Here is a 27,272-nt window from a genome sequence, read left to right as displayed (position 1 = left end):
TCGGAGGCTTGTCCACTCTGTAAAGCAGGATGGACGGCAATCTGTGGAAGATCTGTTGGCAGGGTACAATATCGGTGCAGGAACAAATGATTTGGGTCACACTGCTCAGTGCAGTTCCCACACTGATACGACGATGCCGTCAGTTACAATTGGAGTGGGCATGGGGTCATCGAGATTGGACCGTGGATCAATGGAAACGTGTCACCTAGTCGGATGAATCACGTTTCTTATTACACCAAGTCGATGTTAGTGTTCACACATGTTGTCATCCAGAAAAAAGGCTGCTGAAACGTACACTATGCCACTGACTCAGGACAATGGTGGCAGTACTACGCTGTGGGGACCAATCACTTGGTCTTCAATGGACCTGGGTAACATCGAAGGCACCACGACACTTGTGGACTACGTGAACGTTATTGCGGACGATGTGCATCCTTTCTTGTTTGATATCTTCCCCGACAGCGATGGGATCTTCTAGCAGAATAACTGTCCTTGCCACAAAGCAAGAATTGCGCTATAGAGGTTTGAGAAGCATGACAGTGAACTTACTTTGACGTTTTGACCGCCAAATTCCAGTGATCTACCCACGATGGAACAGATGTAGTGCACTATAGGGCGCCAGGTCCGGGCCTATAAACTTCCGGCCCGTTGTTTACGGGGAATTGCACGGCCTGTGCGTAGATATCTGCTGTTACATACCTCTAGAAACCTGCCAAGTACTTATCGAATCCATGTCAAGCAGAGTCGCTGCCATATTCGACCAATACACTATTAAACATGTGGTCATTATGTTTTGGCTAATCTACCTATATCCTTAGAAAACTTTTGACTCAGTTTCGAGAGAATATGTAGTAACAGTCGTTCATAAAAAGGTTATTAATTCAATGTACATTACAGCTACAGCCTCCGTTAAATTTCACCAGGTTGGTGGAAAATTCAAAATTGGAACAGGGTTCCTTAGTGCATGTTCTGATCTAACAGCCAATCTGGACACCATGATCACATCGGAGCTTTAGACTGAAAACGGTCTATCTACAAAATGCGTGTTTAGGCATAAAGGGGAAATAATTTTTGCAACTATGGAAACACTCTCACGGTTACCAGGTAGGTCCAAGTTGCTGATAATCTAGATACCTCATAGTACTTAGAGAGGGTTTACATTCATTCACCTGTTTCCCCGTTTTACACGAAGACATTGATGGAGCAGACATGTCAAAAAGGCGAATTTTGCTGATACGTCGACATTACTCTAAACCCCCGACAGCATAGTGTATGGTAGACTTGGTTATCGGTTTGCACCATTATATTATGCTTCAAACCAAACTTGGCGTAGCAAGTTAGCACTCAGGGGTAGCTGGCATGCCCAGAGTTTCAAACACACCGTCTGAGGTGACTTCTGAAATTTTCCCGGCGTATTTCTTCTTCTAATAATTTCCGGGTATGCAGCCGGATCCGGTCGACATTCTGCCATTGTGGCAGAATGTCGACGGGATCCGGCTGCATACCCGGAAATTATTAGAACACCGTCTGAGATCTCACAGGCCACTACTTTCAATAAATTTTCAACGAGGTCGAACTCTCTACATCACAAGGATTAGAACATTAAAATAGGGCCTCCAAGAACCTTACCCATGGCTTGCTATTCCACGAGCCCCAAACATTTTGGAGAGACATGCGTGCAGTGCTAAATGCCGGCACAGCGGAGACTACAGCGGGTTCAGACCGCCTTCGACTGCTTCTGTATGTCAGAGCTGGGCATCTACATAACCTGTTCGCATGGCTGACACGTGCCGGGAAAGGATCGTCTTGTTATGGCTGGCCGTCAGCAGTCTTCTGTAAAAGGTTAGACGATCTCGAAGGTTGCAGTTTCCTCCATTAACTTTTCAGTTAAATCATCCGTACACAGATGTCTACCAATTGACTGTCATACATAGGAACTGATGAACGGCCCACTTTGTAAGTAGATAAATGTTAACGAGAAGATCACTTTGACATTAAATTCTTCTTTCTTCGTACGTTGTCCCCCTAGTTTTTACTCTCGGGCGCTTGACGTCATTATGTTGAAAGCCAAAATCAGCAGCTTAAATATCTAATCAATATAATTCAACGTCACATACCTTTTTGAAAAACAGACAATAACTTGTTTTCAGTCCCATCGTTTTAACGATCTAGTACCGTGATGTACATTTGCTTATCTTCGTCGGTGAACGAAAAGAGTCAACCTGTGTGCTTCGCGTTTGAGGCTTTCATATCCGCCATTCACCGCTCCTCCCCCACACCCTCCCGGCACACATGCTTAACAGTATTACTGGAAATGGTGTGAAGCAAACTCACGTATGGTTGCATGTATGATTGCAAAACAACAGAAATATGATTTCTTCTGTACAATGATGAACAGTGCTGAAAAAAAAGAAAAAGATAAAGAAAACTGGGAACTTCTGTACGTTTCATGCATCCATCTGAAATCTTATTACAAATTAAGAAGCCTGCGCAATGCAATATTCTGGCGCCGTATATGAAGTGTCACAAAAGTACTATCAGAAGAAAGAGCGTCTACAACATTCCTGCTGTCTCAACACTAGAGAACAGTTGCCTGCAGCCACTAGCGACGTCTGATGCAGGTGCCGTTGTTACCTAAAGTCTTTCGTCTCACGTTTAAAGAGCTCAAAGGCAACGAACAGTGCACAGAAAGCTGATGGCTGGGAAACCGAAAATTACCAAACGAACACTCAGTATCACAACCAAGCCAGTGGCATCTGAACAGTTCCTGAGTTTGTATCTCTTTGTTAAGACGCTAGTGGACAAACAACGGTAACACGAATGAAATGTAATATTTTTCTTGTGACGCTCCGGATAGCAAATCATCGGGCGTAATTCATCATTTTGCGAAAACACCTGGAGGCGCTTCAGAAGGGAATTTGTCTATAAGAAATCAGAATGCGGTCGCATAAAATAGTTTTGTGTACTAGTAAGTAGACGCACGGGGCCTACGAGCTACAACGCACTCGGAGCATCTCAGGCTACTTTGACTGGACTATCGGGGCGCATGCCACTTCGTTTCATGGAAAGAAACAAACACATCTACATCTATATCCACTACACTCTCCGCAATCCACCATACGGTGCGTGGCGGAGGGTACTTCGTTCCACAACTAGCATCTTCTCTCCCTGTTCCACTCCCAAACAGAAAGAGGGAAAAATGACTGCCTATATGCCTCTGTACGAGCCCTAATCTCTCTTATCTTACCTTTGTGGTCTTTCCGCGAAATGTAAGTTGGCGGCAGTAAAATTGTACTGCAGTCAGCCTAAAATGCTCGTTCTCTAAATTTCCTCAGTAGCGATTCACGAAGAGAACGCCTCCTTTCCTCTAGAGACTCCCACCCGAGTTCCTGAAGCATTACCGTTAACACTCGCGTCATGATCAAACCTACCAGTAACAAATCTAGCAGCCCGCCTCTGAATTACCTCTATGTCCTCCCTCAATCCGACCTGATAGGGATCCCAAACGCTTGAACAGTACTCAAGAATAGGTCTTATAAGGGGTCTCCTTTACAGATGAACCACATCTTCCCAAAATTCTACCAATGAACCGAAGACGACTATCCGCCTTCCCCACAACTGCCATTACATGCTTGTCCCACTTCATATCGCTCTGCAATATTACGCCCGAATATTTAATCGACGTGACTGTGTCAAGCGCTACACTACTAATGGAGTATTCAAACAATACAGGATTCTTTTTCCTATTCATCTGCATTAATTTACATTTATCTATATTTAAAGTTAGCTGCCATTCTTTACACCAATCACAAATCCTGTCCAAGCCATCTTGTATCCTCCTACAGCCACTCAACGACGACACCTTCCCGTACACCACAGCATCATCAACAAACAGCCGCACATTGCTATCCACCCTATCCAAAAGATCATTTATGTAGATAGAAAACACCAGCGGACCTACCACACTTCCCTGGGGCACTCCATTTGATACCCTCACCTCCGATGAACACTCACCATCGAGGACAACGTACTGGGTTCTATTACTTCGAGCCACTCACATACTTGGGAACCAATCCCATATGCTCGTACCTTAGTTAGGAGTCTGAAGTGGGGCACCGAGTCAAACGCTTTCCGGAAGTCAAGGAATATGGCATCCTTCTGATACCCTTCATCAATGGTTCGCAAGATATCATGTGAAAAAAGGGCGAGTTGCGTTTCGCAGGAGCGATGCTTTTCAAAGCCGTGCTGATGCATGGACAGCAACTTCTCTGTCTCAAGGAAATTCATTATATTCGAACTGAGAATATGTTCGAGAATCCTGCAACAAACCGATGTTCGGGACTTTACGTTGGGCAAGAGATTCGCGATAAATGCAAGCTAAGTAAGAAGCCAATGCAATAGAGTACTCTCTGTAAAACCGAATTGGAATCCCATCAGGACCTGGCGATTTATTTATTTTCAACCCATTCAGCTGCTTCACAACCCCAGGGATGTCTATCACTATGTCCTCCCTACGGGAATCTGCACGAGACTCAAACGGCGGTATGTTTGTACGATCCTCCTGCGTGAAAGATTTCTCAAATGCTAAATTTAAAATTTCAGCTTTCGTTTTGCTGTCTTCCGTTGCCAGGCCAGACTGATCAGTGAGTGACTGGATGGAAGCCTTCGACCCGCTTACCGATTTTACGTAAGACGAGAATTTCCTTGGATTATCAGCAAGATCTTTTGCTAAGGTATGACGGTGGTAGTGGTTGAATGCTTCGCGCATCGCTCTTTTTACAGCAGCACGAACCTCTACTAACTTTTGCCTGTCCTCATTCTCCCGATCTTTCTTGTACCACGAGTGCAACTGCCTTTGCTTCCTGAGCATTCTCCGAATTGCGCTGTTAAACCACGGTGGGTCTTTTCCGTCCGTAACCCACTTTTTCGGCACATATTTGTCCAATGCGTGATTTACAATGTGTTTAAAATGTGCCCATAGTTCTTCCACGTCCATCGTACCGGAAGTAAATGAAGTCGATTCATTTACTAAGTGGGATGCCAACAACTGCTTATCTGCTCTTTCTAGTAAGAATACTCTCCTAGCCTTCTTGATCGACTTTTTAACATTCGTAACCATAGTCGTAATGGCAACATCATGATCACTAATCCCTGTCTCAATACTGACACCGTCGATGAGGTCTGGTCTGTTCGTGGCTACCAGATCTAAAATATTTCCATTACGCGTTGGCTGTCGATTTAGCAGTTCAAGACAGTTTTCGGATAATGCATTCAAAAGTAATTCACGCGACGGTTGGTCTGTACCACCTGTAATGAATCCATAGACATCCCAGTCTATACTAGGTAGGTTGAAGTCGCCTCCGACTAATATAGCATGATCCGGGTACTTCTGCGATACAGAATGAAGACTCCCTTTGAATGATTCTAGAACTGTCACGGTGGAACCTGGTGGCTGGTAATAACACCCCACAATTAACTTTATTTCCCCTAGCCCTGTTAAACGTGTCCAGATAACGTGCAATGAAGACAATACCTCCTGCGGTGTCTAATCTGTCTTTCCGATACACGTTCCAACCCTCACTAAATATTTTAGAACTTCCTATATCAGGGTTCAGCCAGGTCTCAGTCACGAGAATAATTTGCCCGCCACACGCTTCCTGGAGGGCAGTAAATTCAGGAAATTTATTCCGAACACTGAAAATTTACTGCTAATAGCTGAAGTGTCTTTACACTGAGCGCGTCCTGATTTCCCTGTCTGCACGTCGACTGGTGAGTGTTCATCAGGACACCTCGCCTACTGCCTAGCCTAAAAAAAACCCATGTGCACGCCACAGGTACTCTGCTACCCGAGTAGCAGCTTCCTTTGTGTAGTGCACCCCTGACATATCTAGGGGAGTCCTACAATTCCCCACCCAATAGCGCAAGTCTAGAAATCTGCAGCCAAGACCATCACAGAGTCGACGAAGCCTCTGGGTGAGACCCTACACTCGGCTCCAAACCAAAGGACCCCAATCCACTCTGGGAACGATGCTGCAAATAGAGAGCTCTGCTTGCACCCTGCGTGCGAGGCCAGCGGTCTTCACCAAATCCGCCAGCCGCCTGTACGAACTGAGGATCGCCTCATAACCCAAGCGACAGGCATCACTGGTGCTGACGTGAGCAACTACTTGCTGACGACTGCACCCCGTACGCTCGATAGCCGCAGCAAGGCCGCCTCCACATCTTGGATGAGGCCTCCCGGCAGACAAACCGAGTGCACGTTGGATTTATTTCCAGCCCTGTACGCTCTTTCCCTAAGGGGCTCCATCACCCGCCTAACGTTGGAGCTCCCAATAACCAGCAAGCCTTTGGCCCTGTGTGCCTGCTCGGGCCCTGCTGAAGGAGCGGCCACCTGCCCATTGGCAGGATGAACGGGCGAGGCCAGCCGGCCAGCCGGCTAGCCTCCACATTGACCCTCCGCCTCTAGCGACGCGAACGCGTTGCAGTCCGCCACTCACCCTGAGGTGACTGGCGGACGTGCCGGGTACACTAGAAGGTGCCTCGGCGGCTAAGTCAGCGGACGCAGCAAGCGGCACCTGGAGTATCTCAAACGACGCGCCAGACCCTCCGCCGTCGCTGCACCTCGAGGCAGCAGCCTGAAGGCGGTTGACCGTGGCCAACAGCACTCTAAGCTGCTCCCGAACCGCGGCCAGTTCCTCCTGCACCCGCACACAGCACGCACACACCCTATCCATCCTACTGCTAGTATCTAACGACTCCGCGAATTTATACTCTACAGCTATCAATAAGCAGTATTACTCCTCTCAAATACCAGAATAAGCAAGGATTTAATGTAATTACATATGCAAGTGCACAAACACTCGGAAATAAATTAAGAATCAAACTACAAAACAAATATGAAAGCTAAATATGCGACTCGCTACTGCCCTGCTGCTGCACTGATACTTCACCAGCGGCTTACACTTATAAGGACTCAGAAAGAGAATACGACAGTAGCACGTTCCCATCCCAATATAAACAGCACATTTTCCCCAAAGCTCGGTCTCGAAGATTTTGGACCCTCTTTATCTCCCCGACCATCCTTAGGCCTAAAAGGAGTAACAGTAATACAAGTATCTGGAAATTAATCGTTGTACTGTATATAAGGTAACAAAGCAATCTTCTTCGACTGTTGACGTCACGTGTAGGTAGTGACTGTTATCGTATTCACAATTGTGTTATTTTATGCTACCGGACAGGCACCGTTTTTCCTTAACTACAGAATAAAATTCAGTCTTCAACAATGTGTGTAAACGTGGAAAGAACATCATCAACAAACACTGGAATTTGGCACAGTTCCGATGCAAATTTCAAATTCTCAATTATCCGTTAGAGGAAGAGTATATCTTGGCAAAAGGAATGGTTTGACCGAATCTACAATATTGTGCGGCATTGTATCACGTTGGGGAAGAAGCTGCAAATTTCGAGTTATCAAGGAAATCCTAGAGTGGGTCGAAAGTTGCAGTGTAACGTGAATTTGCATCTAGGATTCTTTTTCTTTTGTACGAGATAGAAGACAGAGGCCTTGGAAGTTGCAAATACCTTAAAAGTACCGGAGAGTTCCATGGGAGCAGCAGCTGATGCTGTACGTTTATTTGCAGAAGTGGCCTAGCCATCCGAAGAAGTACTTAACTAGCACATAGTGTGCCAGAAGATTTGGAAGAGACACTCGTCAACTTCCAGAGACACGTAATCCAAATCGGGCAGCGACACTCCAGGCGGAGGAAGGATGGGGGGGGGGGGGGGGGGGGGCGCACTGCCTGCGCAGAACAGAGATTTTTCATCGTTCTGCACAATACGTCAGCGTTGAGAAATTCTGCTCAGTTCGTGCGCCCTCTCATGTGTTGAAGCGAGTAAGTTTTGTGTTGTTGTTTATTTTCGTGTTCTATCGAGTTTATTCTTTCTGTTTGACGTTAACAATGCTGTACTGTGCTGTGGCGGTGTGTCGAAACTACAATCAAAAGACTAAATGTAGTAGTAGTGTTGCCTATCATAAGTTCCCCAGAGATCCTGAAACATGTTCTCGGTGGGTTTAGCTCTGTAGAAGAAGTGACAGTATTAACATTATAATGCTGCTATCTGCAGCATACGTTTCAAAGAAGACGATTATTTACGTGATCTCCAAGCAGAATTCTTGAAACTTCAGCCAAAGAAGATCTTAACGGCGACTGCAGTTCCTTCATTGCATCTAACTAAAGCCACTTTTGCTGCTGCTTCATCCTCTGTCGAACAGAGAAGCGACAGAAGAAAGTATTGTGAAACACGCACACGTGCACTTAACACGCTAGCCTCTTTGTCACCGAAGAAAAAGAAAGCAGATCAAAGCACAGAAATAGAAAAAGGCCGTATCTAGGATGAAATGAAGAGACTTGAAAAAGAATTATCACTACTGAGAGGAAACAACCAGCGCTTAATAGCTGAAAACAATACGGTGAGGACGAAAAGCAAATTACTGTCTCATGCATTAAGCAGACAGAGGAAGCATTGCCAAAGCCTTCAGTGTCGACAAAGTGCTCAAGTGGTAACTAAAGTACAGCATATTTTACAAAAAGTATTTACGGACACGCAGACTAAACGTCTCATGAAGTCCAAGGAGAGTACACGTTGGAGTCAGAAGGATGTAAGCGAAGTCTTGATTCTGCACCCTCCATCCAGAATATACTACATTTATTTGAGGTACGTAATGGGTATATCATTACCGGGATTTTCTACGTTAAAAAGATGCATTTCTAATTCTTTTCGCTGCCTTCCAGGCATTTTGCCAGATGTGTTGTACTTAATGAGTAAGCAAGCAACAAGCTTAAGTGAAGCAGAGAGGCTGTACTTGTTGAGTTTTGATGAAATAAATGGGGACACTCCCATACGCTACGACCAAGAAACCGGCACCATATATGGGCTACATATGGCACGTGGTTTATGTGGAACCAGGAATCAGCCTGTGTACTATAATTGTGATACTAAGATCAATCGGGATTTGCTGGTCAGTATCATCAATATCATCAATGAGACGCAGAAAGTGGGATTTGCTGCACTTGGTATTGTATCTGATTTGGGAGGTAAAATTGGGGAAGTGTGGTAGGAATTCTACATCGACTATACAAACCTGTGCTTCATCAACGCTATCGATGAAACAAAACGCGATTGGGATGGAAAAACGATGACAAAACGCGTAATCGCGCAACTGTTGTTGAAAGGTAATAGGCGAGTTAAAACTGTGCGCTAAACTTACTACTCATCAACTGACAGTTTCCGGAAAGGATCGACAGCGTGTTCATCTTTCCTGGAAGCTCTTTTCCAACACTGTGTGAGAGACAATTTCTTTCGTAATGCCTGAAGAAAAATATACTCCTGAATTTTTTAACTTGGTAAACGATACATTTGACGTCACGAGTTCGAGAGTACCTGTTGGCAAGCGACCAATTTCAAGTGCTTTTGGAATGTGTAGGGAGGCACAAGAGGAAGTTCTTCGCAGATTCTACTCCATCTGCGAAACACTGAGAGTAGGAAATCATAAAATTTTACTTCCTTTCTAAAACGGGTTACTCAGTTCGATACGTCCACGATTAGGTTGTATTGAAAGGGTACAGTACCGCCCGACATGGAAATAGGTACAACATACTTCATTATTCTTGTCAGAACAACACATTTTTTGTAAAAATAACTCAATTTCAATTAATACAGCGAAGCCGGATACCAGTGTGGGAAAGAATGACAATTTATTTATTTAATTGATCACATGTGCACTCCCACAAAATAAATCCCTACATCCAGTTTGGTGAGATCTGTGAAATAAATTAATGTATGGTCGTCTGCTAACCGCAGATAGTGAATGTGAATGTATGATCACCTTTGAGACGACCCTTTGGTCACCTTTGGTAGAACCAAAGAGACAAAAATTACCGGAGCTTTGAGCGCCTGAAATGTGGCTGACCAATACGGTAGCAAGGTGCTCCCCCACTTCGGCAGAGGTGCGAGAGGACTTGAAGAACGGCCATGTTTCGGCACTCTGCCGCTGGATGTAGTGTTGGTAAGACCTGTCTTAGGCGTGCTCCATAAGGACAAAAGAGTGGAGACATGGTATGCATGTGAAATACTTAAGAGTAGTACTTCCACGTGGTGAGTACTGTGTGAGTCTCAATCTGTGTATGAGACAAAGGATAAAGAGAAGTACTCGTCCATGGTATCAGTTGAGGACTCGCATGTGTGATGAATATGTTCTTAATATTACTTTGCGTGTTATGTTTCCGTGTGATGCTTGATTCAAACTATAATACTCTGAGAGAGAAGCAAGGTGAATCAGCCGTCTATCCAGCAACGCCACTTGGCTTGCATTGCACAGGAAGACGTTCATATATCCTCCAGAGTTCGTAGTAGGAAAGAAAAGTTACGAAGTGGGGCAGTGTCGTGTGAAACTGGGATGAATACGAATTGAAGTGGGAAAGCTGAAAGTGATAATGTTGTGACTATTCCTTATGTTGTATTCCATGTTGCAGTGTGGTGTATGTCATGCAATTTAAGTATGTGTGGTTTGCATGGGAGAGTAGCAAGGTAGTTTCATAGGTAGTGGGTTATGCATGTTCCTTTTTACCACTCGGTCTGGAGGAAAGTTTCGTGATGATGGTTGTGAGAGTCAAAGTGTGAGATGTAATTAAAAAAAAAGGATCCACCATCCTATCCAGAAAGTGCACTGTAGCATTAAATAATTACGAGACCATAAGGTAGAGAATCACGAATGTAAAGTCATGCCCACTGGGCGGAATTTCTCATGTGTTATTGTTGTAGGTTATAGAATTTGTGTGTTTAGGTTATAGAATTTATCGGAATAAATAAGATAGTGAAAAGAAAAAGATTGGTGGCCTTTTCCTTCGAATTTTATGTTGTCATGATATCCAGAATTTATAATGTGTGCGCCATACATATTCAGTGCGATGGCCACGTGTTGATAAAAGCCGTTAAATACAAAAAAAAGAAAATGTGGTATTGCCAGTGCATAGTGAACAGTCAGAGTAGTGTAAATTATTAATAGTCAGATGTGCGTTTCCGTTGCATAATATTCATACAGGAGAATAATTTGTAACTTAATTGTGAGTACTAGAGTTCATGTTACTCGACAAATAAGAATGAATCCACTCGCTTGGCAGACCACTCATCTTGCAGGCCTGACTGCTTGATACCACAGTATGAGCAAGGCATGTGGGTGCCTCTCATAATTTCGACCCTGCCAGGATTCTGCTGTTAGGGTTTGCTGTTAAGATTTTTTTGATGGAATATATTGTGATAGCGCTAAGAAGTAAAATTTTTTTGTTTGCAATTTCTTTCTGGATTGGTGAGGATCTTTTATTTTTTTATGTTATTAATTGCTATATCATACAAGTCTGGAAGATCGTTGCATAATTTTTTTTTGCGTAATGTCCGTAGTAACTAGGTCACAGTCGAAAAGTGTAGTCACCATGGAGAATAGTGATTCTGGGGTGAGCGTAGCAGTGCAGGAAGAAGTAGGTGTCGACCTTGGGTTATTGAGCGAGAACAGCAAACACTCGGAAGGGGCTGAATTGGTCAGCGGACCGCGGCTAGGTGATCCTTTAAGGGGCGGGCTTTGTCCACAATCAGGGGCTTTTCCCGACGACGCGGGCGAGCCGGGACTAGGTCAGGTATGCAGTGAACGTGTAGTTACCCTTAGGGAAGCTACAGTTTCTCAGGCGAACGAGGTGAGCGCACCAAAAGTAGCAAACGACGATGTGCTACTGCGGTTTTTACAGAGGATGGATAGAGATAATAAGGAAAGATTGGCAGCGATGGATAGAGATAATAAGGAGAGAGATAGGGAGACTAAGGAAAGATTGGAAGCAAATAAGGAAAGATTGGGGGCAATGGATAAGGGAAATAAAGAGGCAATGAGGAAGCTACACACAGTTATCGATGAGTGTCTGTCCGCAGTTAATAATCGGTTAGATGAGGGGGAGAAGAATCTGGATGCGTTGAAGCAAGTATGTGATGCCGTGAAAGAAAAAGCCAATAATTTAGAGGTACGAATAAGTGCACTAGGGAGTGATATTACAGAATGTAGGGACGTGTTGCCGGATGAGCGAATCAAAGAGATAGTGGAGGACTTACTTGCAGATAAACAAGGGCATTAGACAGCGTGGAAACTCAAGTCACCCGGCAGGAAGTGGCGCTAAATAAATACAGGGATGAAGTTGCGGAGGTAGTGGTCAGAATGAATACGATTAGCGCAGATATAGAAAAGATCAGTATAAGAGGCGAAACAGGCTCAGACAGTACGCAGGGAGAGGTTTATGCTGACCAGGAGGAGATACAATCATTATTACAGTTTAAAGAGGCACAATTAGAAATAAATAGGAAACATAGGGAAGAACTAGCACAGTTGCAATTAGCGTGCAGTAGCGAAGGTGAAACACCACCAGGTAGATAGCAGAGGGCGAGCGAGATAAATTCAAAAAACGAAAATAGGCAGAAAGAGGAAGACAAACTCAGAGAGTTAGGAGAACGGTTGTGTCGGATAAAACAGGTGGCAAACCCAACTGGGTATAATCCAAGGTCAGAGAACATAAATGAGGAAGAAGAATGTAGGAGGCACTTCGGTAGCTCAGATGGTAGAGCACTTGCCCGCGAAAGGCAAAGGTCCCGAGTTCGAGTCTCGGTCGGGCACACAGTTTTAACCTGCCAGGAAGTTTCATATTGATGATGCCAAATTGTAACGAAGGTGGTATAAGAGGTCCAGTGGCGTGCTATCAGGAAATGCTGAGACGAAATAGGTATTTGGGTGTGCCATATGAAACTGGGGAGCTCATTAGGATCTGTATAACGAAGTTGCCAGTGAGATTGCGCAGAGATATAGTGATAGCAGGCAGAGTCTTAGACGATTCTTCGTCATTTCAGCACTTGTTACAGGAACTTGGTAATGAGAACAACATCGTAAATGGAGATACGACTCATAGGTCAGACAGAGTCGAGGATAAGAACATCAGAAACTATCAGAATGACAGGAGAGCATGGAATCCTGGCATTTCTTTCTTTTCGTAGTAGATTGATGGATCTAACATGTCAACATATCAGCCCTTAGCATATTGCCTTAAAACACTTGCCACCGGCACTGAAAATTGTCTATGTAGCAGACATACTCTACTGATAAGTAGGAGTGCAAATACCATACTTCTGATCACAGAATAAAACACCAGTAATGGAATCTGTTAGGCTGGTCTCTCAGAGCAAAATTTGAAAATTTTGATTTGGAACACTGAAGTAAAAGGACTGTTTCCTCAAAAAAAAAACAGTTGCTAAAAATGTTATGTAATAATGCCAATGAGTCCAGTTTAATTAGTGTGATTTGACTATTGCAGGTACTTAACACATAATGTAAAAAGTCAACATTGTGACCGAAGTTTTTAGATTAGCTGCCATCTGATCGGTAGTATGTCATTGTCATAGTGACAGTTATGAGGTGCTGCGTATGGTTGTTCGGAATCTGGTGTTAGGGAAAGAGGCCACTAGCAATAAAGTTTCTAACACTTGGGCTGTCCCATTTCTCCCAGCTTGTATATTCTCTGCACACATTGATTTTCATGTAAGCACAGATTCCTAACTAGCAAATTCTTTACTGTGTACAGTGGACCATTCAGAGTGAGGCGTATTGTCCATGAAAATGCTGTACTGATTGAGATGATCAAGGGAAAACAATCGCGTGGGCTTCAGCACATTTCTAACATCAAATTATGGAAAAGTTAAGGATAGATCGAAAGTAGGCAATTTGTGGTAGATAGTCAGTGTATTTATTTGTGGTGTGTAACGTTGCGCAGGGTCTGATCGAACATAATAATTTTCAGGCGGGATGTCAGGAAGTATGACGGAATAGACTGGTCGAATGAGTCATGAACAGGAGTCGACAGAGTGGTGTATGTACGTATTTTTTGTTATATGAATAAGGATCAAGCAGAAACGACGTGATGAGTAATGAGAGGATAAAGATGGTAGATAGTGAGAGAAGCGGCGTGATAAATAGTAGTTGATAAAGGTGATATTTAATGAGAGAAGCGACGTCAAGCAGTGTGATTAATAAAGAGAGATTCGACGTGATGAAACAGTGGTAAATAAAGGTGAGTAGAATTAATAATGTGGAGATGTCTTAGATGTATGTTACAGAGAGGCCTGTGTATGCAGCAATAGAGATTGATGCCAATGGCGAAGGAAGACCAGGAAATGATGAAGTAGTGGGCAAACGGAGAGCCGAAATACGAATGACGAGATGAGGACAACTGCACAACGTGAAAGGACATAAACGGAGTATGAGATCCAGATGGTGAACGTTGTGGAATACTGACGTAAGATGTAATATAAGTGTAAATCTAATTCTTACCATAACATTTACAATACGAAAAAAAATTTTGTTGTTGTTGAAGCCTGGTACCAGTATAACTAATCAAAACGGTACTAAGAATGTGTACAGTTATTTTGCAGGATGAGTAATTTGTGTATTTTTTGTTCTTAGATGAAATGTCGCAATTCTAAGTTGATATTTAGCAGGATGAATAATCGGTAAAGTGAATGCAGAGGTAAACCGATGGAGAGAGGTGCCAAAGTGAAAGGACGAATTTAGAGACTGGAATGCTATCTCCGAAACAACTTCATGTGTTACGTGGTTGAGTATAAGGGAGCAAAGGTATGGTATGTTGTCGTGAGTGTGGTGGTGTTAGGAATATAAGGGAGCAAATGTATGGTATTTTGTCGTGAGTGTGGTGGTGTTAAGGTTAGCTGACTTCTAGACCTATTCTGTTAGTGTATTAATGGATTGAATGAGAAGGAAAATGTGATGTCTGGTGAGTGAGAGTCGTAGAGTAGTGTGATCAATGCGCACAGTCCTGTAAAGGGGATGCTACCGATACATAACTAAAACATTATTGTGCTTTATTGTTTGATTTGGATGAACCTCGATGGCAGGTCAGGATCTGACATCATGTGAATGGTACATATATGTCCTAGAAATATTGTTACATATAATAAAAGGTAAAATATATAAAGAGATATTAATTTCAGTCTGTCACAAGCACAAAGGTGCATTGTATGTTGTAGATTTAGAGTCATCAGTTTGTAAAATGTTTATTGTGTTAGGATGTTAAAGTAGTCTACTATTTGATACTGTAATTGTGGGCTGTATAGATTGTTTCTTATTCCTTTGTTTTTTCTTTTTGACACTTTCATGTTTTGTATGAGGGACGACAGGTACAATCAATAGCTCAAGTGTGGGCTGTATATAGAAAACGGATAAATGTTGATGTTGTATGTATAGAAAACTAGGGTGTATGATTTTATGTTTTTTAGAACAAAGATTCTTTTATTACCAATGTATCTAATAGATCATACATGTAATCAATGAGTATTTAAATACTGTAAGAATATCCTTTTGTCTGTAATGTTGCGAGATGCACGGAAGGGTCTGGCTGATTGGGTGTCGTAGCGCTGAGATGCTACGCAGAACGTGCCCATACCGCTAGCGGGAGGTCAAGCTGACGTCGCCATGGGAGAGGCGACAGAGCTGTGGAGCTGTCGGTGGGGTACACTCCACGCGCCCACTACAGCAGGTCAACGACCTGGGGCGACACGCACGTACCACTGGCCATTCCCAAGTTCCGCCACCCTTACGACTGGAGAGGAGACAGTATCCCGCGGAGGCAGCAGTAGGTGGTTTTTTCTACTCAACGGCTCGGCTCGCGCGGCGGCGGAGCGACGGCCGAATGAACGACGCGCGGCAGAGTCCGGCGGGCATTTTTTTACAGCAACTATTAACTAGTACTGGTCTGTGGAGCCGTGAAACAAGATGACTGCTCGTATGTCGCAATAAGGTGGAAAGTGAAGGACTGGTGTTTCCACATTGTGAATGGTGGAAAAGATTTTGTCTTTAGCAGACAGTACGATTGTTTTGTTTTGTCTTGACCACTGAACGGTGGGATCCATAAAATTTTGGCAGTGACTTGTTAAGTGTGCTTTGTAAATTGGATGTGGAGCGCTTGGTATACTTAAAGAGGACAGTTGTCGTTTGGTGACTAATTATTATATGAATGCAAGAAACTAAAGTGGGACATTGACATTTACATTTGTAGTAGGAGACATTTCTTTAATTGGTGCGGGAATAAGTGCTGTTTGTTGGAACTTACGACTTTTAATTACACCATGAACTGAAAGGACAGAACCGTGGGTAACATTAGTTGTAGGGCCATTTCTGGACGAACAGATTCGTGTGGATGGTAATCTGAGAGTGACTATGACACTTGTGTTTCATGTGAGATACAGTTTACTGTTCAGTGCGTGTTCAAAATGCCGATTTGAGTTACCTACAGACTTTCGTCTGGGTAACCATGGGAGAGCTTTGACATCGAGACAGTGTTTCTAGGAAAACAATCAGCAACTTTATGACCCCCAAGAAAATCACAGAATGAAATGATTCCGTGTGACTCGCAAGACAGGGAATAATGTATTTGTATTTGTAACAGTGTACATTTTTTTATATGTTTTATTCCTGAAGGGACAGCAAGTGTAATTGTATTTTATTAACGTATGTGTTTAGAATAGTTAGTGTGTTTTTTTTTGGTTGTACCTGTTTATCAAGTTCACGTGGCATGTTTATTAGAATATTTGGTACAATGATGCTTTAATTATTAGCCAGTGGCGTAATACTAACGTAGCGGCTCTTGCTGCATTGGCCAGTATGGTTGTCACAGGGGACAAGGGTTTGCATTGCACAACAAATATCGGAATTAACTGATGCATTTTGATGTCGTGGACAGCAATGAATGATCTTGTTGGTGTGTTGACTGAAGCCACTTATTTGCATTATCACAATGGTGATATTTCACATTAAAGTGTAACGAAGGCTAGTCGAAAAGAAAGTTCTTGTCATCTAAATGTGTAACAACAGAGAAATGAGCAGTAGAGTAAGATATGAGAGCTACTGGTGGATTCAAGCACTTATTTCGAACTATTTACTCTGTGTATTGATCAAAGTTGATGGACTGACTAGCTCAGCAGTAGGTATTTGTACTGGTGGACAAGGATAAGGTTAACCTCACAGTCGGGTATTGGTGCCAGTTGCTTAAATGATGATAGTTAATGAGGTATGACATGATATCTTAGACAGACTATATTACGTAACCAGTATGTAACTTGTGGTATATTTCATTGTTTTTCTTCTCAGTTTTATTTCTCTGTAGGTTTGATGTATATTTTAGAGTAATGGTATGGAGCCTGACATTCTACATGTAACTAGTGTACGCAATGATTTTCTTTTGTTGATTTTGTTTTGTATTTAGACTTTGCTGTGTAAAGGTTTTTACCCCGCAATTTATGAATGTCAGATTACTTGCTCTGTGTTTGGACGGTGAGCTATTTAAAATTTCATGAGTACAATTAGTATTTTTTAAATTTGTTATAGAATTAGGGACACTTGGGTTACTCATAAAAATAACGAAGATCCCAGTAACTAAGCAAATTTTTATCTCAACATTATTTTTTATTTGTATGATGTAATGTTTTATTTGTCATGTGGATTGTTTTAAATTTGTATGTGTACGTTACTCTAGATTGTGTAGAAGACAATAATCCAATAACTGGATCAATAATTTGGTAAATTAACAGCATTTGGTCGTCTATTTGAGGTCACCAGGGGCTAAGGTCTCCTCCTGGTTATTATGATGACTTGCTACGTTTGTTCTAATACAGCTTTCTTAAAAAAATGTTCGGAAATACCCTCGCATTGCAAGGATAGTACCGTGCCATTTTTTTCTGCATGGATAGCCGGTGGTGAAAGGGTACAGTACCGCCCGACATTGAAAATAGGTACAACATACTTCATTATTCTTGTCAGAACAACACATTTTTTGTAAAAAAACTCAATTTCAATTAATACAGCGAAGCCGGATACCAGTGTGGGAAAGAATGGCAATTTATTTATTTAATTGATCACATGTTCACTCCCACAAAATAAATCCCTACATCCAGTTTGGTGAGATCTGTGAAATGAATGAATGTGTGGTCGTTTGCTAACCACAGATAGTGAATGTGAATGTATGATCGATCACCTTTGAGACGACCCTTTGGTAGAACCAAAGAGATAAAATTTACCGGAGCTTTGAGCGCCTGAAATGTGGCTGACCAATACGGTAGCAAGGTGCTCCCCCACTTCATCAGAGGTGCGAGAGGACTTGAAGAACGGCCATGTTTCGGCACTCTGCCGCTGGATCTAGTGTTGGTAAGACCTGTCTTAGGCGTGCTCCATAAGGACAAAAGAGTGGAGACATGGTATGCATGTGAAATACTTAAGAGTAGTTTGGAATAATAATTTCTCTATTTCAGGAACTTTTGTGGGGAGAATTAAATGTCAGGCAGGTAATATTAAGGGGATCATAGTAATCTTCGGAAGTGACCAATGGTCACAATGAAACCACATGTAGCAATAAGTTGAAATACTTCTGAGTGCTTAAGTTAAGCTGAATTACTAGCGTGTGTACTATAAGTTGGAAATATTTAAGAAATGGCGTGAGCAGGATTTGAAATTAGAGACGAGTACTTCCACGTGGTGAGTACTGTGTGAGTCTCAATCTGTGTATGAGACAAAGGATAAAGAGAAGTACTCGTTCATGGTATCAGTTGAGGACTCGCGTGTGTGATGAATATGTTCTTAATATTACTTTGCGTGTTATGTTTCCGTGTGACGCTTGATTCAAACTATAATACTCTGAGAGAGAAGCAAGGTGAGTCAGCCGTCTATCCAGCAACGCCACTTGGCTTGCATTGCACAGGAAGACGTTCATATATCCTCCAGAGTTCGTAGTAGGAAAGAAAAGTTACGAAGTGGGGCAGTGTCGTGTGAAACTGGGATGAATACGAATTGAAGTGGGAAAGCTGAAAGTGATAATGTTGTGACTGTTCCTTGTGTTGTATTCCATGTTGCAGTGTGGTGTATGTCATGTAATTTAAGTATGTGTGTTTTGCATGGTAGAGTAGCAAGGTAGTTTCATAGGTAGTGGGTTATGCATGTTCCTTTTTACCGCTCGGTCTGGAGGAAAGTTTCGTGATGATGGTTGTGAGAGTCGAAGTGTGAGATATAATAAAAAAAAGGATCCACCATCCTATCCAGAAAGTGCACTGTAGCATTAAATAATTACAAGACCATAAGATAGAGAATCACGAATGTAAAGCCATGCCCACTGGGCGGAATTTCTCATGTGTTATTGTTGTAGGTCATAGAATTTGTGTGTTTAGGTTATAGAATTTATCGGAATAAATAAGATAGTGAAAAGAAAAAGATTGATGGCGTTTTCCTTCGAATTTTATGTTGTCATGATATCCAGAATTTATAATGTGTGCGCCATTCATATTCAGTGCGATGGCCACGTGTTGATAAAAGCCGTTAAATAAAAAAAAATAAGAAAATGTGGTATTGCCAGTGCGTAGTGAACAGTCAGAGTAGTGTAAATTACTAATAGTCAGATGTGCGTTTCCGTTGCGTAATATTCATACAGGAGAATAATTTGTAACTTAATTGTGAGTATTAGAGTTCATGTTACTCGACAAATAAGAATGAATCCACTCGCTTGGCAGACCACTCATCTTGCAGGCCTGACTGCTTGATGCCACAGTATGAGCAAGGCATGTGGGTGGCTCTCAGTTTGTCTAATTTGAAACATAGCTATGATTTGAAGCATGTATTGGCTGCAAGGTTCAACCAAGACTGCCTGGAAATCTTATTTTCCAAGATAAGATCAATTAGCAGGGCCTATGATAATCCCTTCCCAGTGGAGTTCAAACGCCGTTTGCATATGTTAATTATGAACAAAAGTATTGCTGACATTCAGTTACGTAATTCTTCACCAGTCATAGCGGAAATCGGTACAAACTATCTGACTTCCAAGTTGTTTACAGGACTTGTGCTGGGCATTGAGGAAGTGTTGTCAATGATAGAAGGTGAGCAACAAATAACAGACAATACAATACACTAGGTGATTTAATTGTTAACCGTTGATAGAAACTTCAGAGTGTTCCCTAAAATGTCTGTGCTAAGTCACTGGATATATTTCTTCTAGATGCGCCTCCGTATACAAATCACTTGGCCATCCTAGCGGCAAGATAATGGAAGTGTCAGAAGAAGCTACAACTTCTGGGTGGATTGAGAAACTCTCTCGTGGTAGCCTAATCGTCCCTTCAGATGAGTGGTTTGAAATTGTTAAGCAGTAAGAGATGCTATTTTTAAATTTTCATGGCAGCAGTCTGTGTAAAGACGCCAATGTGATCAGAAACCTTACGAAACTTTTAATTAGAAAGTTTTTTGGAAATTTGTTGTAAGATGTAATGATACCAAACTGCTTAGGTCATCGGTCCCTAAGCTTACACACTACTTAATCTAACTTAAACTCACTTACGCTACGGACAACACATACACACCCATGCTCGAGGGAGGACTCGAACATCCGACGGAAGGAGCCGCGCGAACCGTGACAGGACGCCAGGACCGCGCGGCTGCCCTGTGCGGCTGGAAAGTTTCCAGCTATTCCTCAAGAGGTCATCACAGTGTATGGTAAGACCAGAACCTTTATCCGAATAATACTCAACACATCAATAAAGGCACCGAAGGGCGAACAGCAGCAGCAGAAAAGAGCACCCAGGTGGCAAGCTTCTGCGGTTCACTCCAGACCGGATTAAGGTGTTTAAACTCTTCTTCAAATTGATGAAAATGATGCGATTAATCGACTAGCTTCTGTATCATCAGACGTAGTAATGTTTCAAGTAACTGAACTTATAGCGTTTTCTTACCATTTAATATGTGCATGAGAAAAGTACTATACAATATTTCCGACTGTGACTAAAGAAAATATGTTTACTAAACTAAAAGCTCTAGCGATTGTTGCGTTTACGTACGATTAAAATTGTATAATATTTGAAAACTGACTTAAGGACTCCTAGTTATAAATTATCAGATGGAAAATTTGAATAATAGAATATATGCGTTAAGGGGGCCACAATCCATAGTTTTGTCATTGCTAGAAAGGTAAAGTAAGAATTTCATAGTCGTAGTAAATAGTAACATTCAGTTCCTGTATAGGTAAATTTCTATCAACCCACGATAGGTTACACTGCCCTTCAGTTTTTGTAAAATAATGTTTGTATGAGCGAAATATAGTGTTACTTAAACATCGATACTTGGAATATCCGATATTATCGACAGCATTTTTAAAAACTATGTATCGATTAACTATCGATTGTTTGTGCAGGTATTACAAATGAAAAATAGCTTTCTAAGAATTCTTGTTACTTAAAATACAATAATACATGATACGCAAATTTTGTTTTATAAAAAGTGAGGTATTTAAATTCTTGAGGTATTTAAATTCTTGTCTTTTAGTCTGCTGTTTAAAATACAACATTAAAAGATACAAGTAAGATAGTTAAATTCTTCTCCTTTAGTCTGTTGTCTTTTTCAGTAATTATGTATTCTGCCGTGGAGAAAACCCTCTCTGCAAGAACTGAAGTCGCTGGACAATCACATCAATTTAATGACCATTACACGCAACATACTATTAGATTTTGCGCAATACTCTAATACACAAGCATGCTTGTCTGTAACAGGTTCTTCGAACGATAGATTGAGGCCAATTATAGACTCACTGACTGGTGTAATGACATCGACGTTACGCTGTTGCTAATTGGGCAAAAAACGTAGATCATCCGATTTCAAACTGGCAGACGTATCGTGAGACGTATTAGCACAGTTCACGGGTGCTTCTGTTTCAGGTATTATTCTTCTAGTTGACTCGATGATAGCAACATACTCTTTCTGAAGAACTTGTGCAGCCTTCTCTGCCTCTTAAAATGTCCTGAAACACGTTTTTTAAACCTAGGATCTAATAATGTCACAAGCATATTAACAGTCAATGTGTTAAATGGTTTCACTCTTTCATTAACTGATTTAATCAAGGACACTTCATCCTTCATTAGTTGTTAAGGTGCTTTCCAAGACTGAAAATTTTGCAGCAGTAACGCGGATAAGTGGTATAATTAAGGAAGCGGTGATGTACGACTCCCCAGAGATTGTTGTTGTTGCCACTTCAAAAGGTTCAAGAAGATTTATTTTCTCTTGTATAGCGAAGTAATTTTCTGCTTTGAGGGTAGACAGTAGAAATTGTTGTTGTTGCCACTTCAAAAGGTTCAAGAAGAATTATTGTCTCTTGTATAGCGAAGTAATTTTTTTCTGTGAGGGTAGGCAGTGCTTTTGAACTTTCATTATCGCAATCTCAAGCTCACTTTGTATTTCCAAAATTCTTTTGAGCATGTGGGATGAGCTGCTCCATCGGATCGGCACCTCTTGTATCAGTCTCAGTTCTTTTTTGTTTGCTCTTTTTTGAACATTGCGTAGTTCGTCACTGGCTAGTGTACAGTTATGAAAGAAAGTCACAATAGCCTTTGTTTTCAATAAAACTTTGGAAAATGTTTCTTCTTTGAAACAATCCAACTGAATACAATGTTTGGAAACAGCAAGAATCTTGCGACATGTAATGGAACGGGGTGATTGTGCTGGATGCTAGCTAAGTCGATGGAGCTCCACATCTCAGCTCTCGATCTTGCCGGATGCAGCAAACAGACTAGAATACTTGGACGGTTTGGCGTTCCGGGAAACATGCGACCAAAGATTTTCTAGCCGCATTGGGACTTCCAACAGTCAAAGACGTTACGACGAATCTGGTCGATATCTGCCTTACCCCAGACAGAGGCAACGAGACTAAAAATTTGTATCTGTGTTACAAAAAGAAGTTAACCACAATGAAAAAAGTCTACAAGATGAAAGGACCCAAACGAAACACAAAATGGACTTCGTTTCTCTTTTTCTAGTACACATGGCAGATACCTACGCTAAAGTTGAATGGGTGACCAGTATGCCTTTTCATTGTGTTTCCATTTGTTTACTCTCAGCTCCAGCAGGCGGACGAATTACAGTACCCTGAGTACCGCACTGTCTGTTAATATAGTGATTTTTTTCTGAATGTCACACTCCGATACAGCTTTGAACAGGTCTTGGGAATAGAAAGCGGATTACCAAATAAAACGTATGTGGTATAATTTAAAAAAAGACTCACTGCTGGTCATGTCTTCGCTATGAACAAAGTTTTGAGAAAGGCAATCATGCTGGTTAATGTCCCCCTAGTAGCTGAAAATATTTACTTGCTACTTGTTTTATTTTTATTGTGGACAAAATGTTATTTGGCGTGTTTAGGGTAAATGAGGGACCCTGTATGTTATACGAGAGGCACTGACCAATTTCTGTTGGAAAAAATGTGGCGTTTTTTGTGGAACATCGTGGAATATTCCCGCTTCAGCACCTGTAGTTTCATGAAGTTCCGATAGGTGACGACGCTATACGCAGTCTCGAAAATGGCGTCTGTAGTGGAGGTGCGTTCCAAGCATAGAGCCGTCATTGAGTTACTTTTGGCGGAAGACCAGAGCTTCGCAGATATTCATAGGCGTTTCAAGAACGTCTACGGAGCCTGACGGTGAACAAAAGTACGGTGAGTCGTTGGGCGAAGCGTCTGTCATCATCTCAACAAGGTCCCGCAAACCTATCCGATCTCGCGGGCGCCAGTCGGCCGCACACAGCTGCGACTCCTGGAACGTCGGAATGTGCGCACACTCTCATTTGAAGTGAACGACGAATCACAGTCAAACATCTCGCTGGACGACTGGACGTCTCTGTTGGTAGTGCTGCAAACCCGTACACAGCTGCGGTACTCGAAGGTGTGTGCCTGCTAGGTGTCTCACGCCTAGCAGAAGACCATAAAGAGGAATTTCTTGCGGAATTTCTGTGCGGAATTTCTTTCGCGTTACGTGGATGGTGGGGATGTTGGCTCTGACGTCTACCTGTGGAGTGGTTCCATGTGGGCATACAGGCCCTGCCAGTAAGGCACCGTAAGACTGTCGCATTGAACAGAGATTGCGTAGGAAAATAGAGTTTTGCAACCAAAATAGAGGGGAATAATATGGTGTATTGGAACCCCAAATAAAACCAGCCTGCATTTACGAAAACAAAAAACAAAAAAATGTGTTGCTATACTTGCTGAACGCCCCTTGTATCTTCGTTTCATTCCTGATGTGTGTTTGCTCACTATTACGCCTCGTAAGGAGGACGTTGAACCGTTGCCGGTATCGACTGCTCGCTCCATGTCTCCTGGAACACAATGTTTGGCGCAAAGGGGGCATGGCACGTTCGCTGTGATTGCCGTTGAGGCCGTTTCCGGAGGTAGGCAGTCAGTGAAGCAGCACCGACAGTGCCGGTCTGCGAACAAGGGCCGCCTCTTTGTTTTGCCGCTCGTGTGACTTGCAACTTGGCTGAGCATCTTCCGCACACAAGCGGCCTGCACGGCAAACGACACATTATTCCTTTGGCCGACCATGTCTGGGGGCGAACGGTGGGTCGTCCTCATCCACACATCTCCTTGTGGGTCCAAGTTTTTCCCCTGCTTGTCAACGCACGGCAGCTTTGTATGCTCAAAATGTTTAAATGTATGTGAAATCTTATGGGACTTAACTGCTTAGGTCATCAGTCCCTAAGCTTACACACTACTTAACCTAAATTATCCTAAGGACAAACACACACACCCATGCCCGAGGGAGGACTAGAACCTCCGCCGGGACCAGCCGCACAGTCCATGACTGCAGCGCCTGAGACAGCTCGGCTAATCCCGCGCGGCTTTATATGCTAGGTGAGTTACTTCTATTTCGTTGCTTCGGTGCCAAGAATAGGCGGCATTCGTAAAGACTGATCTTCGTCCCCACTGTGAGAGTGATAATTGTGACTGGTTCGCTTCCCGTGCGTGTTTGTGCCCTGCTGCTTCTATATCAGACTCGGTTCAGCCTCCAGTTGTCGTTATTCCCTGTTCCTGAGCCTGGTCTGGGGATCTCAGGAGTGTGTCGCAGGTAAGAAAACATAATAATTTCCATTTGGTTCTGTTATAAGCACCCGTGCTCTAGGACAGATAGTGCTGGCTAAATCACTCGTGCGAAGCAAATGTAAGTGGTCCTTAATGACTGCTCATGAATTCAACACCTATTGAAAAAGACGACTGTCTTGTAACCATATTTGCCGAAAGAAAAAGTGGTAGTGTCTTTGATTAGCAATGAAAAAGCCCTCGGTCCCGGGGTCGAAACCCGCCACTGCTTAAATTTTGATTAATAATCGAAATTGGCCGAAGGCTTCCGCCATGAGAAGTCACCCTCATTCTGCCATTGGTCTTGTCAAGAGGATGGAGGAGCGGACAGAGGGTCAGGGCACTTTTTGTACTTGGGATAGGACACTGTCCCTACAGGCGCAAGAATCTGAAATGATCGACGGCATGAGGATGCAGAAGCCAATGGAACCACTGTGTTAAAGAGACATGACGTGCATCCACAGGACATGTGGCCTGTAACTGAAAAGGTTTCATGATGATCTCTCCATTGGAAAAAGATTCCAGAATAGTCCCCCATTCGGATTTCCGGGAGGGGACTGTCGAAGTGGAGGAGATCATGAGTAAAAAGTTGAACAAGCAACGAAAGGATGACGTTCTACGAGTCGGGGCGTGGAATGTCAGAAGCTAGAACATGGTAGAGAAAGTAGAAAATCTGAAAACAGAAATGCAAAGGCTCAGTCTAAATATAGTAGGGGTCAGTGAAGTGAAATGGAAAGAAGACAAGAATTTCTAGTCAGATGAATATAGGGTAATATCAACAGCAGCAGAAAATGATACAACGGGAGTAGGATTCGTTATGAATAGAAGGTAGGGCACAGTGTATGTTACTGTGAACAGTACAGTAATCGACAGCAAACCAACACCGACAACGACAGCTATGGTATAGATGCCGACGTCGCAATCTGAAGATGAAGAGACAGAAAAAGTGCATGAAGATACTGGAAAGGTAATACGGCACGTAAAGGGAGATGAAAATCTAATAGTGGGGGACTGGAGTGCAGTTATAGGGAAAGGAGCAGAAGAAATTGTTAGAGAAGAGTATAGGCTTGGGACAAGGAATGAGAGAGGTTAAAGACTAATTGAGTTCTGTAATAAATTTCATCTAGTAATAGCGAACACTCTGTTCAAGAACCACAAGAGGAGAAGGTATAATTCGAAAAGGTGGGGTGATACGAGAATATTACAGTTAGATTACATCATGGTCAGACAGAGATTCCGAAATCGATACTGGGTTGTAAGACGTACTCAGGAGCAGAGATGAGCAGTAGGCTAAAGTTTAAGAGATTGGTCAGGAAGAATCAATACGCAAAGAAGTGAGATGCAGGAACACTAAGGAATGAAGAGATACGCTTGAAGTTCTCTAAGATATAGATACAGCAATAAGGGATAGTTCAGTGGGCAGTACAGTTGAAGAGGAATGGACAAATCTACAAAGGACAGTCGCGGAAGTTGGAAAGAGAAACATAGGTACACAGAAGGTAACTGCGAGGAAACAATGGGTAACAAAAGAAATACTTCAGTTAATCGATGAAAGAAGGAAGTACAATAATGTTCCGGGAAATTCAGGAATACAGAAATACCAGTCACTGAGGAATGAAATAAGTAGGAAGTGCCGGGAAGCTATGAAGAAATAGTTGCATGAAAAATGTGAAGAAATCCAAAAAGAAATGATTGTCGGAAGGACTGAGTCAGCATATAGGAAAGTCAAAACAAACTTCGGTGAAATTAAAAGCAAGCGTTGTAACATCAAGAGTGCAACGAGAATTCCACTGTTAAATGCAGACGAGAGATCGGATAGGTGGAAACAGTAAAAATCCTCCATGAGGGGGAAGATTTGTCTGAAGTGATAAAAGAAGAAGTAGAAGTCGATTTATAAGAGATGGGATATCCAGTATTAGAATCAGAATGTAAAAGTGCTTTGGAAGACTTAAAATCAAATAAGGCAGAAGGGACAGATAACATTCCGTCAGAATCATTAAAATCATTGGGGAAAGTGGCAACAAACGACTAATCACGTTGATGTGTGGAATGCATGAGTCTGGCGACATACCATTGAGTAAATCGAAGAAAAACAAACGTAATGTTTGAAGTAGCATAAATGAGAACAGCGAGGAGCTTACCATCAGGATTGATGGTCACGAAGTAGATCAAAAGGAATTCTGCTAAGTAGGCGGTAAAACAACCAATGACGGACGGAGCAAGGAGGACATCGAAAGCAGACTAGCAATG

Source organism: Schistocerca piceifrons, chromosome 4, assembly GCF_021461385.2.
Source record: "Schistocerca piceifrons isolate TAMUIC-IGC-003096 chromosome 4, iqSchPice1.1, whole genome shotgun sequence".
Classification (NCBI taxonomy): Eukaryota; Metazoa; Arthropoda; class Insecta; order Orthoptera; family Acrididae; genus Schistocerca; species Schistocerca piceifrons.
This window is presented reverse-complemented; position numbering follows the sequence as displayed.